The sequence below is a fragment of the Lygodium microphyllum genome, chromosome 17, assembly GCF_053477565.2.
Source record: "Lygodium microphyllum isolate KBCC chromosome 17, Lygodium_microphyllum_v1.1.10, whole genome shotgun sequence".
Lineage (NCBI taxonomy): Eukaryota > Viridiplantae > Streptophyta > Polypodiopsida > Schizaeales > Lygodiaceae > Lygodium > Lygodium microphyllum.
The window spans coordinates 6,164,308-6,183,498 of NC_141151.1; positions in this window are offsets into that span (position 1 = coordinate 6,164,308).

Consider the following 19,191-nt stretch of genomic DNA (forward strand, 5'->3'; position numbering starts at 1 on the left):
CCTTCCTCTGTGCAATGGCATGAAAGCTGAATTCAGAGACGTTGAAAAGGAAGAAGTAGAAGAAATATTAGCAAGAGAGTCCTCCAGAGACTAAAGCCTTCTGTTATCCCTCTGTGGAGCACTAACAACATAGTGGAGCCAACCCCCTGATGAATGACGCAATAAAGAGGCAAGCGTTAGAATGACTCCAGAGGTACGTGAAAAGAGAGAAAGTAGAAATCAAAGACAAGAACGAGCTCGCAAGAAAAGCTGCCTTTGACGCCCTTGCGGAACTCTTTACAGAAGTCCCAATGGCACATCAAGCCCTTCCTCCTCCTGCTAGAGGTCCAGTTCCACCGTCCTGGAAATATTGATGACAGGCCAACGAATGTAGTCCCGTTGCCAATTTTTAAGGGAGAGTACAATGAAGACCCCGATCTTCATGTAGCAGAGTTTATGGTAGCATGTGTGGCTAACAATGCCAGAACCCTTGAGCATTGGTTAGAAATATTCCCCGCCACTTTCAAGGGCGCGGCGTTTCAGTGGTATGAGAGACAAGCAATAGGAACTTTTGGCACATGGGACGCGACCTGAAGTTGGCCTTCCTCACTAAATTCAGGCGTGAAGGTTTTGAAGAGCGGATGCCAGAGGAATTTATGAATTTAAGTCAGTCCTCTGGAGAAAGAGTAGAAGCTTATGTCTCACGAATGGAATCCATCCTGAAGAGATGGACCAACCATAATCTAGATGATGGCATTCAGAAGGGGGTGTTTCTCAGAGGATTACAACCAGAAGTCCGTAAGTTTGTGGAGTTGCAAAGACCAGCCACACTGCAAGCTGCAATAGAAGGTGCAAGACTGTACGATGAAGTGGAAGCTGTTGAGAATCAGAGTTTGCAGCAGTAGAATGTGTGCACAAGAGGGAGAGAAAAGCTCAAAGTACAAGAATGAAATCTTGCTTACTAAGTTGCTTAGAGTACAACTTGGGTACACTCTCTCACTAGTGATAGTGACCCATAGGCTATTTATATAGCCCTTTGCCAGCTAGGGTTAGGGTTTCCCCTGCCCTTAGGGCTATTCACACCCATCTGCCCTTACACTCCCTTGCTTACAGTGGGTTTTTATGCCCATTTTCTAACACCCCCCCTCAATGCCAGGGTGGCATTGGATTACAAGACATGTAAAAGATCCCCCCCTTTTTGGATGCCTTTATAAATCAGGCTTACAAGGTTGTTTTAGGTAGATGATCTAAATAGTCAAAACAGTCGATCTTCAGATGAATTGGAGACATAGTTGGCCATCAATTCTTTTGGTATTTCAGGAGTGTTGGGGCATTTGCTTGTTATATGCATTTCATCTTCTCGGGATACTTCTTCCAGTAGTTGTTTACAAGATGTCCTTTTTTCTTACAGAAAGAACATTTAGTGAGAACTGTATGAACCAATACTTGTTCACGGGAATTTGAAGTTGCCTGACTGTTGCTGCTTTCTTTGTGGTTCCTCTTTTCTTCATCCAAACAGGATTGAATGGTACTTGCCAAAGTAGGATCTGGAATGTTGGTGAGAGTGGTTACAAGAGTAGGAAACACCTGTTTTACAGCTTTTAGGAGAATAGCAATAGCATCTTCTTCAAGTATTGGAGCTTGTACAAAAGCAAGCTGTGCCATAAGTCCCTTCATATGAGAAATGAATTTTCCCAAATCTTCTCCTGAATGATATTCCAAGCTTAAGAATTCAATTTTAAGGAAGATTTTAGTATTCTTCCGAGTGGCTCCATAGAGCTTTTCAAGCTCATCCCATTTTTCTTTAGCAGTGTTTAGTTGATCAACATGATGAATCAGGGATTCATCTAAGTGTAGCATTATGATTGCTTGAGCCCGTTGGTCATCCTCTATATCAATCATATTTGCAAAGTTTACAACTCTACTGCCTTGAATAAGAGGCCAATACCCTCTCTCCATCATTTTGTATTTTATAAGTACCTGCCATGGATGGAAATCCTTACCATCAAACTTTCGAATTTGAGGATGGACATCAGCATATGTTGTGGTCATTGGGAAGGTCTTACCACTTGTTAAGACAAGGGCAGTGTCTAGTCCCTTACAAACCTTTCACTAAATGCGGAAGCAAATTAGACAAAGTGAAGTCAAAATTGCAATGAAGAGAAAGGCTGAAAATCATATAAGTGTAATATTTCCAGGTATGACTTTGGTGGTCCTTTCTTATGTGCAAACTTCTTCCGTGGTTTAATAGTCTTTTTAGGTTTTAATGAAGTAAACCTAGACTGGACTTCAGGCTCCTCCTTGTGGTACGACTTAGTGGATGAAGCTTGTGTTGGACACGGTTTGTCTACGATCTCAATGCTTGTTGCTGATGACTCCGAGGAGAGTATGATGACACTCATGCTATTGATTTTACTAACCAAAGTACTTGAGACGATGTCACTTACAGTATGCAATACAATTCTTGTGCATAATGGTCTATGTGTTCATTTTACACATAATTTTACAACAATACATGAAGAGGAATAAAAACTCACTAGTTTTAGTGAATGCCCAGCAAGCTATTCAACTGATGATTATGATTAGTGTTAAGAGAACACTATTGTCAAGCTTAGTGAAGTGCTTGAATGGAACCCGGTTGGAACTTGGCTTCCCAATACTTGGTGATGTCCGTTAATCATGCCGAAGAGCTTTAGACTCTGGAAAAGGATTCAAAGACTCTACTTCAGTGATTAGAATCATTGTTAATGAAGCTCAGAGTGTAAAAAACCCAAAATGTCAAGCTTGGAGCTTGTTGGCTATGGCTGCCCAAAAAAACACAGTTAGGGTTTGGCTTGTAGCAACCAGCAGAAGAGGAATTTCCCAAAGCCCTCTTAGCTGAGGATAGCCCACTTGGGGGACTATCAAACCCCTATGATAGTGGCTGGGATTGCGCCGCCTGCTGCCCACGATTCAGCTCGAGATTTGCGCCTGTCCAGACTACACCGTTTTTTCGAATGTTGGCAATGCTGGCCTCACGCGCGGATAATGTCAGTGTTTGAGCTGATAGGGAGCTGCGCCCTGATGTGGGGAAAAGATCTTCAGAAGAAATCTCAGGCTAATATGGCCTCCTTTGTCATCCTCAAGTCCTCCAATGGAGGTAGGTTGCAGGCAACTATGGAGGAAAGAAGGATAGAGTGAAGAAAATGACAGCTAATGTGCACTTAGTGATGACTGATGCTGAGAGAAGCTGAGGAGATTAGAGATGGCTTTGATACCATGTTGAGAATCAGAGTTTGCAGCAGTAGAATGTATGCACAAGAGGGAGAGAAAAGCTCAAAGTACAAGAATGAAATCTTGCTTACTAAGTTGCTTAGAGTACAACTTGGGTACACTCTCTCACTAGTGATAGTGACCCATAGGCTATTTATATAGCCCTTCACCAGTTAGGGTTAGGGTTTCCCCTACCCTTAGGGCTATTCACACCCATCTGCCCTTACACTCCCTTGCTTACAGTGGGTTTCTATGCCCATTTTCTAACAGAAGCTAGATTGGCGATGAACCCAGGAAGAGGAGTCCTACCTCCTCTGATGCCAGGAATGATGTACCCACCAAATGCAATCCCAGGGACTGTCCCCTACCCCTACCAACAGATGCCCCCAATATCACAGTACAGTGCACCAAATCCACAGTGGCCACAATCAATGCCTCAAATGATGGTTCAACCACAACAACAATGGTCCCAACCAATTTCCCCAATGCCAAATCAACAGTAACAGTGGAACCCTACCAACTGGAGCCAACAACCAATAGTTCAAACAGGAGCTCTGAATCGGAATCAGAACAGAGACCCCTCTGCACCAGCCCAACCTGTTTATGTAGTGATTACAGAGACTCCTCAAAACCCTACTGCCAGTGCCTCTGGAGGAGAAAGCTTGAAGGATTATTTATCCAACTCAGTTGCAAATATCAAAAAGGAGTTGATGGATGTGATTATAGAGCAGCTACAGACACTGAAAGTGAATACTGCTAGCATGTCCAACGTTGCAGGAGCAGGAAGAGATGTGATGCGGTTAAATACTTGGTGTGGTAAGTGTCATCAAGCAGGCCATTTAGCCACTGAATGTACATGAAAGCCAACAGTCCCTGGAGCTTTCTGTTCCTACTGTTTGCGGAAGAACCATACAGAGGATATTTGCTCTCTGAAGGAGATGCATGATAGGAGAAGGAAGGAAGAAGACGCAAGATTCAACTTGCTGGAATTCAAAATGACAACACAGGATATTGGACCCAAGCCTAGAGAGTTTGGTCCTAATTTCGGTCCAAGGAGGTTTCCCTCTCAAAGTTACAGAGGAAGACAGTCTGGCGGTGGTCAGAGATCAGAAGTGGAGTGTTACAGATGTGGAGAAAAGGGACACATTTCACCAAATTGTCCAAATCCCAGAAGGTTGGTGGATTACAAGCCCTTATGCAGTCGATACAAAGGAGAAGGCCACACTGCAAAAGACTGTCCAAGCCCAGCCCCAGTGAAAAACAGTGCTACTGATAATCCGGCCAAGGCCCAAGAGCCTACCTCCAATTTAGTGGAATTGGAAGTTGCTGCCATCACGTGTGCAAAGAAGAAGGAACCACATGTCTAGAAAGAAAATAATCCTCCTACCAGAACAGTGAAGTTCAATCTTCCACCAGAAGAACAGAACAGAAGAGAGCCTTACAGTGCCGTACAGAGCACTACAATGCCACAGAGAGTCACAGAGACAGTTCGAGAAACAGGACCAGAGGTCCAGGAGATAGAAGAGGAGGAAGTGCCTCAAGTGGCAGAAGAAGTCCCCATGATGCCCCTGTTGGAAGAAAAAAGGAAAATGAAAATGGGTCGCCCCATTTCCTAACCGGTTAGAGAAGCCAGTGGATCCTATTAAGGAATACGATTTGGTCAGAGATCTAGATACCTTTAAACCAAACCTCACATTGCAACAATTATTGATGTTGTCTCCCAGTTGCCGAAAAATGTTCAAAAGTATATTGACAAGAAGATGTGGCTTAAGGATTGCTCCCTCGACGGCAACAAAGTCCAACAAAGATCCAGAGCCTGTAAAAGAAGTGGACGTGGCTAACGCCTTCCTAGATTCGGGTACCCTAGAGACTGGCGTGTGGATTGAAGGTTGCTTCATTGCAAATGCACTGATTGATGGAGGCTCATTAGTAAACATAATGACGGATGTGACAATGAAGGATCTAGGCCTACAAGGTGTGCAACCAACTCAATGGCTCATCAGACTGGTGGATCAGAGCAGAATCAAGCCTTTGGGCATTCTCCCATATGTGAAGACTACAGTGGCTAGAAAAGATTATTGGCTAACCTATTTGGTGGTGAAGCCAAAATCTTATGGTACATCCTACCCCCTGTTATTGGGCAGACCATGGCTTTTTGAAGCCACAGCAAGGACGGATTGGTTCAAAGGAACCTTGACCTTGGGTAGAGGACCTAATAAAGTGGTGCTGAAGCTATATGGTGCTCAAAAAGGACATGGATCCACCTCCTTGGAATTATCTTCTGACTCCCCCAGTGAGGCTAGAGATGGAACATCAGCAGACGAAGATGCTGTCAAACAGATCCTTCGCAAGAAAACAGTGGCACGTTCCTTAACAGAGAATACTGTAAGCCAACTCCCAAAAGATGCAAAGCCATTATCAATGGGTGAATACTTTCTGCTTGAATCGAGAACGATTTTCGAAATCACTTCTAACAGTGAGATAGAGGCATGGATGTACTGCTCTCCCTGTTACATGGCCATAGCAAAGCCAGAGACAGAGGCAGAATATGAAATAGAGAACCTATTCTTCTCTTATAGAGCTCCTACAGAGACAGAGACAGAGACAGAGACAGAGATAGAGTCCGAAGAGGATGAAGATGATATTGAAGAAGAAGGTTATGAAAGTGAGATGGAAGAATCTATCCCACCCAAAGAGGATATATATGAAGAAGAAGTTCCAGAAGCATCAGAAGCATACGAGCTCATGCTGTGGGACAGAATGGCGATGGTACCATTTGGTCTGGTAAATGGATTTTCTTATATGCAAAATCTTTATAAGAAATGGTTAAAGAAGACCAAGCCATCTTTCAGCAGTGGCTCATGCCGCCCTCACCCACCTTTGCCAAGAAAAGATGATGATGATGCACCGTGCCAACAAGCACCAGTCTCACGATTCCAACAGGCATTAGAGGGTCCTTGTTATGTGATGTTCATGGATTCGTCATTAGAAGATGACTCTTCAAGCCAAGAGGTAACTAATCTTGAACCCAAATCCGAAACAGCTCTAATCCCATTTCAACATCTCAAGGAGCAACCTAAGTCTCCACCAAAAGAAGAAGTTGGTTCTAGTGGGACATCAGAAGAGGATACCACTCCATTGAAGGAGTGGGATTTGTACCCAGAAGCGGTCCGTGGGACCTTCATCCGTGAAGTAGAAGGAGAAAGACAGTTGACTTTTGTGGATGCAGATGGATCTGAACGCCACCTGAAGGTGGGTAGTAGCCTGCCAGTAGAGGAACTGTCGATCCTGCATAACTTATTGAAAGAGAATCTGGACGTGTTTGCATGGTCCTACAAAGACCTAAAGGGGATTGATCCCACAATATATCAGCATCATATTGACTTGGAGCCTGATGCCAAGCCAGTACGGCAACAACAGAGGCGAATGAACCCGAATTATTCCATGTTGGTGAAAGCAGAGCTGCTGAAGCTTCTGGAAGCCAAGTTTATCTATCCAGTGGCAAATAGTGAATGGGTCTCACCCATCGTAGTAGTACCCAAGAAGAATGGTAAATTGCGAATCTGTGTGGATTTCCACAAGTTGAATTCCAAGACAAAGAAGGATCACTTTCCTATACCTTTCACAGACCAACTGTTGGACACAGTGGCAGGACATGAGCTTTATTCCCTTCTGGATGGATTCAGTGGATATAACCAAGTGCAGATAGTAGAAGAAAACCAATCAAAACAACCTTCACCACAGAATGGAGGACCTACGCTTACCGAGTGATGCCATTTGGACTCTGCAATGCCCCTGCTACTTTCCAGCGAGTCATGATGGCCGCATTCCAAAATCATCTGCACGACTTTATTGAGGTATATTTGGATGACTTCTGTGTCTATAGTTTGATCTGTGAACACTTGGGACATTTGGAATGCTTTGACCGATGCCGGGAGTATGGGATTTCCCTCAACCCTGACAAATGCATATTTGGGGTCTCTTCTGGAGTTCTGTTGGGCCACATTGTCTCTGCACAAGGGATATCAACAGACCCTGCAAAGATCGAAAAGATTACAACTCTGACAGCACCCACCAACCTCAAACAGTTGAGGGGATTCCTAGGCCACGTGGGTTACTACAGAAGGTTCATAGACCATTTTGCAACAAAGGCAACCTCCTTGCACAAGCTTCTGAGGAAAGATGCAGAGTTTATTTGGATGGAAGAATGTGACACAGCCTTCAACACTCTGAAGCAGTGTCTGATTGAGGCACCCATTCTGCAGCCTCCTGATTGGACGAAGGAGTTTCATGTACACACTGATGCATCAGTTGAAGGGCTAGGTGTTGTCCTATATCAAAAGGACCCCTCCAAATTAGATCAACCGATATATTATGCAAGCCGAAAGGTCACTGATAGGGAACAGAACTACATAGTGTGACAAAGCTTGAGTGTTTGGCAATGGTGTTTGCCCTAGAGAAGTTTCGCCACTACCTACTGTCTACCCACTTTAAATTTTATGTGGATCATGAGGCCCTGTCCTTCCTGATGAACAAAGCAGACGTGAAAGGACAAATGATGAGATGGCTCCTTCTATTCCAGGAGTTTGACTTTGAGGTAATTACCAAACTTGGTCGTTCCCATGTTCTGGCTTATCATCTGTCGCATATCCCACAGACTGCAGACGAGGAGCAGGATGATCCAGACCTCCCTGATGCTTCTCTATTCCTAGTAGGAACTGTAACCCCCTGGTATGCAGACATTGCCAATCTGCTGGCAACCCAACAGTACCCTCATGGTATTTCTAGTCGAGAAAGGAAGAAGCTTATGTTAGAATCAGCCCCCTACACCCTGTTATGCGGTGTATTGTACAAGAAAGGCAAAGATAAAGTGCTCAGAAGATGTGTTGCAGGAGATGAGATTGGGATTGTTCTGAAGGCTTTCCATGACGAGCCGTGTGGAGGCCACTTTGCAGGAGAAGCCACAGCCAGGAAGGCTCTGCTAGTAGGATATTGGTGGTCGACCATCCACAAGGATGCCTATGATTATTGTAAGCGATGTGATGCCTGTCAAAGGATGGGGAAACCCACCAAGACCAGTGCCATGCCACTGCAACCTATCCTTCCCTTGAAGCCTTTCGAGAAGTGGGGGATTGACTTTGTCGGCCCAATTGATCCATCCACTAGAAGGAAATAGATCAGATACATCTTGGTATGTACGGATTATGTCACAAAGTGGTGTGAAGCTAAAGCCCTAAAGCGGGACGATGGTAACAACATGGCCCTGTTCATGTATGAGAATATCATCACTCGTTTTGGCAGTCCCCTAGAGCTGGTAAGTGACAGAGGCACTCATTTCATTAATAAAGTCATGGAAGAGTTGACAGAGCTGTACAAGATCCGCCATCGCAAGTCCACTCCTTATTACCGTAGAGTCAATGACCAAGTTGAAGTCACCAATCGCATCCTCTGCTCGATTTTGACAAGAACAATTGCCGCACATCGTCGTGATTGGGATGATCGACTTACAAAGGCCCTCTGGGCGTACAGAACCTCCCATAAAGCAGCAACAGGGCAGACACCCTTCCAATTGGTGTATGGTACAGAAGCTGTTTTCCCTATTGAACTGGAATTACCCTCTTTACGAGTGGCTATCAAAGAGCATTTGGGGGACGATGATTCACTGCAACGCCGTCTCCTGCACTTGGAATGTTTGGACGAAACTTGCAGGATGGCTCTACAGTGCATGGAAGCCATGCAAGCCTGACGTAAGGCTTACCATGACAGCTTCATCAAGCACAAGGAGTTCAAGGAAGGTGATTTGGTCCTAGCCTATGATTCACGATTTAGCAAGTTTCCTGGCAAGCTTCAACAGCGGTGGATGGGCCCATATAAGGTACTAACTGTCAACCCTAATGACTTTGTCCAAGTGCAGACCGTTGATGCCTCTGATGATCCCTTCTTGATCAATGGATATTGCCTGAAGAAGTACTTCCCTCCTTGGGGATCTTGACAATCACAGTCACCTGATCCTTTCCCCCGTTGGCATGGCACTGTCACTCTTATGATGCTACTTCTGATAGCCGTTCTTCAACCACTCTTGATGAGGTGGACACAACCCTCTGTCCCCTCAGCCCCACCTCTTGCCCCTGATCTCTTATCCTCTATTTTCCACCAGTGGGGGCAGTGGCGAGGTTGGTCTTGACAAATGGTATTTCTACCATTCCCTTGCTTAAATTTGAAAGAAAAAAATATATATATCGGTCATGGGAGAAAAGGACTTCGGTCCCTGTCATGCCGACCTATTCTTCGAGAAAAGGTGGAGACACCCTTGGGAATAGGAGGGAAAAAAAAACAACAAAACAAGAAAAAAAAGGAAAAAAAAAAAGAAAAGAAGAAAAGAAAAAATTGTTATGGGAGAAAAGGAAGAAATTCCCTGTCATAGCAGGCCTCACTCCAAGAAAAGGTGGCAAGCACCCTTGGGCGGGAAGCTGGCTGTGGAAAAGGTGGTAACACCCCGCAGTTCAGGATAACTGACTCACCAGCAGAAAATTGTCCAGACGAAATTTGAAGCCACCTCCCTTGGTGCGCTGTCTTTGCAACTTCATCAGTCTGTCTGCCCCCTTTCGCAGACGATCTTTTCTACAACCAATTGAAGTACCAGATTTGTTGGCTGTCTCCCTGGGTATGCCTCATCTTCAACACCCTGATGACAACAACAGACACAACGATCTTCATCGACAACCCCTTGAGTGATGTGAGCTTTCATCCTAACCAGATGGGGATGTGAGTATGGATTGCCCTCTGTATTTATTAAATGAGAGTGAGACAGAGGGTGGGGCGAGTGACCAGTCCTTCCCTTTCAAATCAAATGAGAGGTACGCTGTGTGAATGGAGTCTTGCACGCATGGGATGGGCCTCTCAATGCACAAAGCACAATCTGTTTCTGTACACTACACCATAAGGCTCCCTGGCCTTCCTTCTCGCACCGTATGCCAGCACAGGGCGGGATGCACAGTTGCACCATCAAATGCATACAAGGCATACAACCTCTGCACAAGTGACCGTGAGGATTACATCAATGGGTTTCAGGAAAGGGTTGCCCTCTGTATCTTTCAGCAAAGCGTGAGACAGAGGGTGGGCTAAGTGTGACTGGAGTTTCTTCAATCAATTATGGAGAGGTGAGATTGAGGGACGCTATGACCTTTGGAGTCAGGTATGTTCCCGTTTCCCTATGCACCCATGGGCTGGGTTTCTGCCATCAACACAGGACACATCATTCTGCTTTATACAATGCACTATAAGGCTCCCTGGACTTTCTCCTTTGCACCTATGCCAGACGGGTTGGACGCACTAATGCACCATCAACTGTGCACCCTGGCATAATCCCTCTGTACCATTCCCTTGTCGATTCCTAAACCGGGTGTGCACTATGGATTTTCATCTTGCTTTCCTCGAGTGATATCAGTTATGGGGCGAGTGACAATTTCTTCATTCCATATGAGTGATTGTGCGTTGAGTGCAATATCCCTCGTCCTTGACAAATTTCCTGCGATTCCTTCAACCAGCTACCTCTCTGGGTGCTGCCGCATCTCAATCTTCATGTCTACATTGATCCGGAAGCAATCCGATCTCAACTGGACAAGATTTCCTTCACCATTCTTCATTTTCCTCTTGCACACAAGAACAACCCCTTAGGGGAGAGAGAGGGAGGAGAGAGAAATACTAGAATTCCATCTTTGCATTCAGGCCACGAAGAACAGCGATATGATCAGCAAGGAAAGAGAAGATCAGGGGTATGATCGATTAGGTGGGTTATTTGCAGGCTGCAATCTCCATCCATCCCCATGTTGGTGCAAATTTCGGACTTGAAGATGGTGGCCTCTTCCTCACGATTTCTTCATCCTTCTCTCTCCACATTTTTTTGTTTGATGCCTCATAAAATTTGGGCCCCCTAACTCCCAAAAGGCACTACCCCACTTGGCCAAAACAAGTCCACCTCTTCATATCTTGACCTGTTTCTTGGCCCTTTCCCCGCCTCGGCTCTGATTTGAGTGCTGTAAATTTCTGCGTGGAGCCCCAAGAGGAACACAAAGGAAAAGAGAATTCTCTTGCAAGAAAATCTATCTTGTAACATCAACAAGCTTTTATTTCATTCTTTTGATCATCAAAACAAAGAAAACAACAATTCTTCACACAACATCATAGTAGATATATCCCACGATTTGATAGAATCAACCACATTCTTCAACATCTTCACAAAATCCATCAATAGAACAAAGAACACAAAGGAATACACCATCTTTGAGTGGAAATCAATCACATATTATTCATCTTCAATATCTTTATAATTCTCTTTCTCATTCTCTCATATACAATCACACTGTTTTGATAGAATTGACTATCTCTGACTCTCTCTCTCTCTCTCTCTCCATCAATAGTATATCATATCCTCACTACAATCACTCAATAATCACCCACAATAATCCTTCTTAGGTCGTGGATGCACCTCCCAAAAGGTATGTCTGATATGAAGAGGCACCAGAGCCACTATAGTGACTCTTCATAGCTCACCACTGTCACTTCACTCCAGTCTTTACTTGAGTATTTAGTAGCTACTTCTTTGACTTCTTTTAGCTCTTTTTCACTTGTATTCATCTCTTTCCAAGGCTAGAAAACTTTTCCAAGCTACACTCTCATCCAACAAAACACATACAGAAGGTCTACAGAGGCTCACAGAAGCTCAACAGAGAGTTATAGAAGGTCAACAGAAAGCATCAGAACCACATAACTCATACCAAAACCATTCCAAACCATCAAAAATCACTCAATAAGCTTTCAAACAATCTCAAACCCTATCAATCAATACTCCATCCTTCCATACAGAGAGAAAACAGAACAAAACAGAAGCTCAACAGAAGTTATCAGGACCAAACAACACATATCAGAACATCAACAGAACTTCACATCTCTACTAATAAACATCATGAGCTTAATAAAACCATTCCAACCTATCCAAAACACTCTCAAACCACTTCCAAACCAATCAATCATCTCATAAAATCAACCATTCAGCTCTCAAAAATAATAAAAATTAGCCAAAAAATAGGTCATTTCAACAGTCAACATATCCCCACACTTAATAAGGAAGCGTCCTCGCGACCCAGGAAAAAGGGAATACAAATTCATTCAAGAGCTCAACTTTGATCTTCAATAAATCTTCAAAAACAGTCCATCCAACCACCACCCCAACTTATAACCTGTATTTTATATAAAGAATACAACGAAAGGAAAACCCTTTATACATTAACACTTCTTATCAAACTGGAAATCACAACAAACTTGTAAAGGATATAAGAGGTTTCTTCTTCTGCATCAGCATCTTCAACTATCCAACCAGTAACACCATCACCGCAATTCTCCAAAAATGTAGCTCGCACGAAAGCAAATCGAATAGGCAACCACCACGATCTTATCACATAAATTAACCCACAACACAAACACTACACACAACACAACCATCTGAATGACTCCGCCAAAAAGAGAGATTTATCATTAAAAATCATCCACAATACATTACAAAGGCATCAATGAAGATGATCCCTTTTGAAGGCTTGGTGATTTCGAAAACGATCCATGGACAAGGATTCATCTACAAATGTCTTTGGAGGATTCTGAAAAAACTGCAAGCAGCACATCCTTTCCAATAAGATAAGGTATCTGCTAGGCAAACAGAGGGCATGAAAGTACAAGATATCCAGTTGCTGGGAATCAATGCTCACATTGACATTCATGCACAACTTTGGAATAGATTTTAAATCATTATGGGAATGCCTATGCATATAGGCCAGGTACCAAGTAAAATGAGCAGTTAAGCACACAGAAGGATCTGCAGACTGAGAATATTCCTGAGCAAAATGCAGATAATTCTAATAAGCCTGAATAGCACTTATCCATTCTCCTGGGATCAATGGCCAATTGATTTGAGGTCCAGTAAGGGAATCGTTTGAACTCTAGCCTCTTCTTCGAAGAATCTTCTGATCAAAACCTTGATACCCACTAACCAACTGAGGAGGATTAGGAATAGAAGTGTTAGGAGACGGAAGAGGGACTAATGAAAGAGGATGAAGCGATGGATAGGCAAAATCATAAAATGAAGAATGGATTAAAGATGGATTTGCTGAAAATTGAGGAGATTCGGTTAAGAAAGGCGTTAAAAGATAAGCAAGAAAAGTTGATAGAATGTCAAGGGATGGGGAAGGACAAGGATTAGGAGGTAGAAACACTCAATCTTCAATAAAAGAACAATGGGTAAATATAGGAAATTGAGGAGATCCTTGAGGTTGGAAAAGAAGGGGTAAAATGACCTTTGGGTTAGATTAAAAAAGGAAAATATAAGCATCATACCTATGAGCCGTTTGTTGATAATGAGTTAGGCATGGTAAGGACGGAAGTTGATCTACGATGATAGGCTTCAAAGAAAGAAGTATCAAATGGGGGTTGGTTGGAGAGATAGGCTAAAAGATCCACCCTCAGTTGGTTAATGTTCTGGGCATGAGCTGAAGCTTTGACCTGACAGTGATTCAAAATGACAGCATCAACCATAGTGTGCCATGAAAACTCAGGACACTCAGCCATCTTTGAAGAATATCCCTGGAACATCTCATCAATCCTCAACTCCAAATGTCGGACATACAAAGAAGCTTGCAATACCACATCTCCAACATACCAAGCTAGATCTTCATTATCTGGAATCAGTAAATCACCCCTCAAATACATATAGGACAGAAGCATCATATCTGGAGTGACAGAGTCTTCAAAAACCATCCTCACTACTTCTATCAGCAAATCAGATGACCAGGCCCCACTCCATCCATCCTCTGGAATAGGTAAATCCATCATGGAAAGTTTTATATAGAAGGCCAACTTCTGTTGTTGATAATGAACAAAAAAAGAAATGATCTGGTGGAACATATTCTTGATACTGCTCAAAAGAAGACCATAATAAATCCATGCGAGATTGCAATCTTTCCACCTTGGCCTGAAATAAGGGACATAATGTAGCCTGTCTCTGAAGAGCTGCCAAGTCTGTAGGGGATAAAAGAGAAACTGGTTGCACAGGACTCTGTGTATTAGACTGAGACTGAGCCAACTGATCTTTGAGTTGCTGGATTTGAGCATTGCTCTGGTCTAAGATAGCTGTGGTGGATTTAAACTTCTCTACTTGGGCAGCTATCACCTCCTTCATCTCTTAACTCTCCTTCTCTAACTTATCCCTCTCCTCTGTTACAATAACCACTTGAGACCTAGCTTCTGCCAACTCAGCTTTCAACTTAGAGATTTCAGCTTTTTGAGTATCCATGAGCTTACTCTACTGCTCCATTTGCGTACAAAGGTCAGAGAATTTCTCTTGAGCAGAGGCTAACTCTGTATTGGTCTTATTCAGTTCCTCCTTAGACTGCTGAACTTCATCATAAAATGAAGAATATAATTGATGGATACAGGCAGTCATCGAAAGTTCAATAGAATTCTGGATATCCTTGCACATGAACAAAATAGCATCTCTTATTACCAGGCGGTGAACAGAAGGAATAGTACGTTCTAGCATCCCGTCTCTATGGGCTCTGAAAAGATTTGGCATCTGAAGGAATGCAGGCAAGGTGCTGCAAGACTGGGCAAGAACTGTCACTGGAACTGGAGGAGGAGGAATAGGCACTGACTCAGCCACCCTCTTGAGGCATTTTCTCTGAATGACAAGGGGAGGAGGAGAATCATCATCCTCAATTATCAAATCATCAGCTTCATTATGAGGCGGAGGAGGAACTTCTGGAGGATCAATTGGAGGTAAAGGAACTTCCTTTGCAGGGGCAGCATGTAGCAAAAAGACATAGAGGAAGGACCCAAATGTAACATTAGTCACATTTCCTCGAGTAGCTCGGATAAAGTGGTGATCCATATTCGAGAGGAGGTAGGTACTCCAATCAATAGTTATGCCTTTCAAAATCATTCGTGAAGCTGTAAACAACTCCTTGGAAAGATAATGAGATTGGGATTTTGCAGGCATGAACCTGTCCTAAAGGAATTGACATAGTTGTTTCCATAGGGGATTGGAAATCATGGAGACACAGACTCCTGACATGGTAATGACCTTCTTCGGATCAGGAACATCTTGAGTCTGCTTCTACAACAGCTTCAAAATATCGTCATTGGCGAATAACTGTCTGGCAGCAGGGACTGACTCCCCACGATATGGCAGACCAAGAGCCTTGCCTAGACTCTTCGGTGTCAGAAGAACAATAATGCCACAGACTGGACCAGACCTCTTACTGTAAGAGGTTAAAAACTCGTCACAAATGGTAGGATCATCTGGAACCAGTGGGAAAGAAAGGCTCACGAACTTGGATAAGCCCGCTTTAGCGACAACGTCCGAATCTAGTAACAAAGAATAATCATGTAAAGCCAAAGGAACATATTGGATCAGGGGAGGAGTATGAGAGGGCGCCATTCAGATGGTCACACATACACACCACAAACACAAACAAACAAAGAGAATGCCTGCAAAGCAACTGACGAAAACCAAGGATAAGATATCAACCAAGGTGGTAAAACGTGACTCGACCAACTATCCCCAAGCAAACCACAGCCTAGAAAAAATTCGACATGGCCTCTACACATATGTGAACGAAAGCTTCATGTGATGCAACATGCAAGCACCCAAATCCCCGTATCAGGCAACAAAGAAAAGAACTACACACCATACCCTTAACCGTAACAAATGGACAAATCAGACTACAAAAAAAAAAAGGACATCAAGACTGGACCATAACTTGACCATCAGTGGCAACTAATAGATTTATACGCGCCCATCCCACAAAGCGAGTTCATTAAAAAGGGAAAATAAGTGTAGTGAGGGGAAGTAGTTTAATGAAGGGTTCATTTGATGAATTATTAAGAAATGGGTGCATTTTTAATTAAGTGTTAAATCTTAACAAGAAAACGGCGGTTCCTTCTTAAAATTTTAATTACAAATTATTAGGTTTGAGCGGTGCATTAATCCGAATCCCGGACTTCGATACCAGACTGAGGTCTCTAAATGCAAATTCACTTATTAAAAATTAAGGTGATGTGGAGCGTTTTTTTGCCAGCGCGTGCTTTTGTGACGGCTGGTTCATTGTTATTAAAAATATTAAGGTGCCTCTAAAGCGCACGTAGCGCGTGCTAAGTGAACAGCGGGTTGATTTTAATTAGAAAAAGATGTGTTTGGTGCGAGCGCACATGCCATGGTGGTGTTTAGGATTCATGTTAAAAATTAAGCGTGATTTTTGGGGTAGCGAAAAAAATAAAAATATAAAAGGAAAAATACCTGAAAGTGGGTGTATGTGTATGCAATGAATGCGCACGTCTCAATCCCCAAAATGTAGGTCAGCAATCCAAAAAGAAAAACCACGAACTGAAAATAATTGGACACATGACATAGCAAGATTAGTGTATATGAATTTGTTTGGATGACTGATAGTTTATATGTTGTTGTTGTTTTTTTTTTTAATGTTGTGTATTATTGATTGTGTATTTTGGTTTTTATGTGTTTTTGTTTGTTGTAATGTTTTTTTTTCGTGTTTTTGTTGATCTTTGTGGCAAAATTTTGACAATGAAACACATATAAAAATGTTGAAGATTTTCAGCATCAATCCACCACATGTGACCAAGGTATCTGGATTTTTTCAGATTTTTCAACTTGTGTTTGGAATTAAAGAGGATTTTTCATGAATTTAGGCATTTAATGAAGCATTTTTGCCATAAAATAATAATGGAATAAATTGACACAACATTTTCAACTTAGGAAATATTCCAAAAATAAGCAAAGAAGTTGATGGAATTTTCAGGAATTTTTCTACAATTAAATTGGTATTTTTACCAATTTTAATGAATTTTTGCTCATTTTGTATGTATTTGTGAAAGAATTTTTACTTTTAAAATTATCTAAAAAAAATTTCTAAGATTTTCAGTTTGGAAAAATATTTCAATTGATTGCAAAAATATTGGAAAAATTTTTAGGATTTTTTTGTATTTTTTTGGATTTTGATTGATTTTTAATGAATTTTCGAATTTTTAAATGTATTTGGGATTTGGAAATTAAAAATTCGGGAATATATACCCCGGAATGGATTGCGTGTCAGCTGCTTGTGAATAGCTGATTGGTGCACACCACCACACGGACAAGCTAACGCGCGTCCTCGCACGTGAACGGCCGCTAAGCGCGCACGAACCCACGATCACGAACACGCTCATACAACTCCGCGCGCGCACACACCTTGCGTGTGGCAGGGCATCAGGGGCTTAAGAGGGGTTTCTGCGGGTTTCGTCTTTGTGTTTTGGTTTGTAGGTCTTCTGCGGGGGGTAGGGGAAAGAGGGTGAGAAGGGGGGCTTAAGAGGGGGTGACTGGGGGGTTGGGAGGGAACTGGGGTTAAGGGAGGGGAACCAGGGGTAGGGGGTGGGGTGTGGGGTGGGTGGGACTGGTGGGGGGGAATGGGGGCCTGTGGGGGTGGGTTGGGATTGGGGGGGAATGGGGGCCTGTGGGGGTGGGTTGTGGGGTGGATGGGGATTGGGTGGGAATGGGGGCGGCCCAGGGAGGCCAGGCGAGGTGGCCGGACCAGCGGGAGCAATAGAAGGCAGGCGGAATGGCGGCGGGTGTAGGCGACGCCAAGCGGGGCGGGGGCGGGGGCGGAAGGCGGCCACAGCAGGTGGCGGCGTAGGCGAGCAACGCCAGAGGGGGCGGCTTCGGCGAAGGGAGAGAGGGCGAGGGTTCCGACAGACGGGTGGAAGGGAGGCGCCAGGGGGGAGACTCCAGGCGGGTGGGCGTGGCCATTGGCGACTGGGGGAGTCCACAAGTGAGGCGGCAGTGGGGAGGGTGTGCCAGGCGGGATGGGGGTGGATAGGGCGGAAGGGGGAGAAGAGGGAGGGAGGAGAAGAAGGGGGAGAAGGAGAAGAGGGAGCGGGAGGGAGTAGAGGATGAGGGTGGAGGGAGGAAGGAGAGAGGGAAGGAGAAGGGGGGAAGAGGAAGGTGGAGGGAGGAGGGGAAGTTACGTGGAGAGAGAGGGAATGGGATAGGGGAGGTTGCCCGGAGGGTAGAGAAAAAAGGTAATTAAATATATTTTTTTAAAAATGAATGAATAAATTAATTAATGAAAAGAAAGGCGTGCCCCGTCCCGCGCGCATGCGCGGGGCAGGGTAAAAAAATTTGCAGTGACGGAATCAAACTAATGCCCGGATGTCGGTACAGGGCATGCGTACGCGACCGGGGCGTGTGAAGACGTGTAAACTCGAAAACGGGCGTAGGCGCGTTCACGCGCGGGACGAGTCACGCGAAACACGTATAAACAAGGAAAAATTAATATCTCACAATCCAGGCATCGAAACGAAAGGTCAAAAAAACAAAAATTGTGCAAGATGGCAGGGGGAAGACAGAGGAAACATGCAACGGGGGTTTCGGGGGAAAGACAAGGCGTTCACATGCAAAAAACGCAAAAAATGGGTGCAAAATCGCAAACGAAAATTAAGATTGGAAGATCCGTGCATCGGAACGCAGTGTGGGAAAAAGGAAAAATGTACAGAAAGACGTGCCAACAATTCTATCATGTCAAAACATGGTTCCGACTGAGATAAGACGCGTTCACATGGGAAAAACCCAAAAAATAGACCTAAAAATGGAATCCAAAATTAATATTGGACGAACCCCTTGCCGGAATGACATGCAGTAAAAAGGAAAATGTCCGCAGGAAGGGGTGGCACAGGGTGGTCATGTTAGAACGCAGTTCTGGCGGAAGTAGGAGGGGTTCACATGCAAAAAAACCAAAAATACACCCGAAAACACATTTAAAAATTAATAATTAAAAATCCAGAAGTCGAAAGAGGGTGGAGGAAAAAGGAAAAATGGAAGGAAAGTCGCAATGGACACGGTTGTCAAATCAAATTGGAATTCTG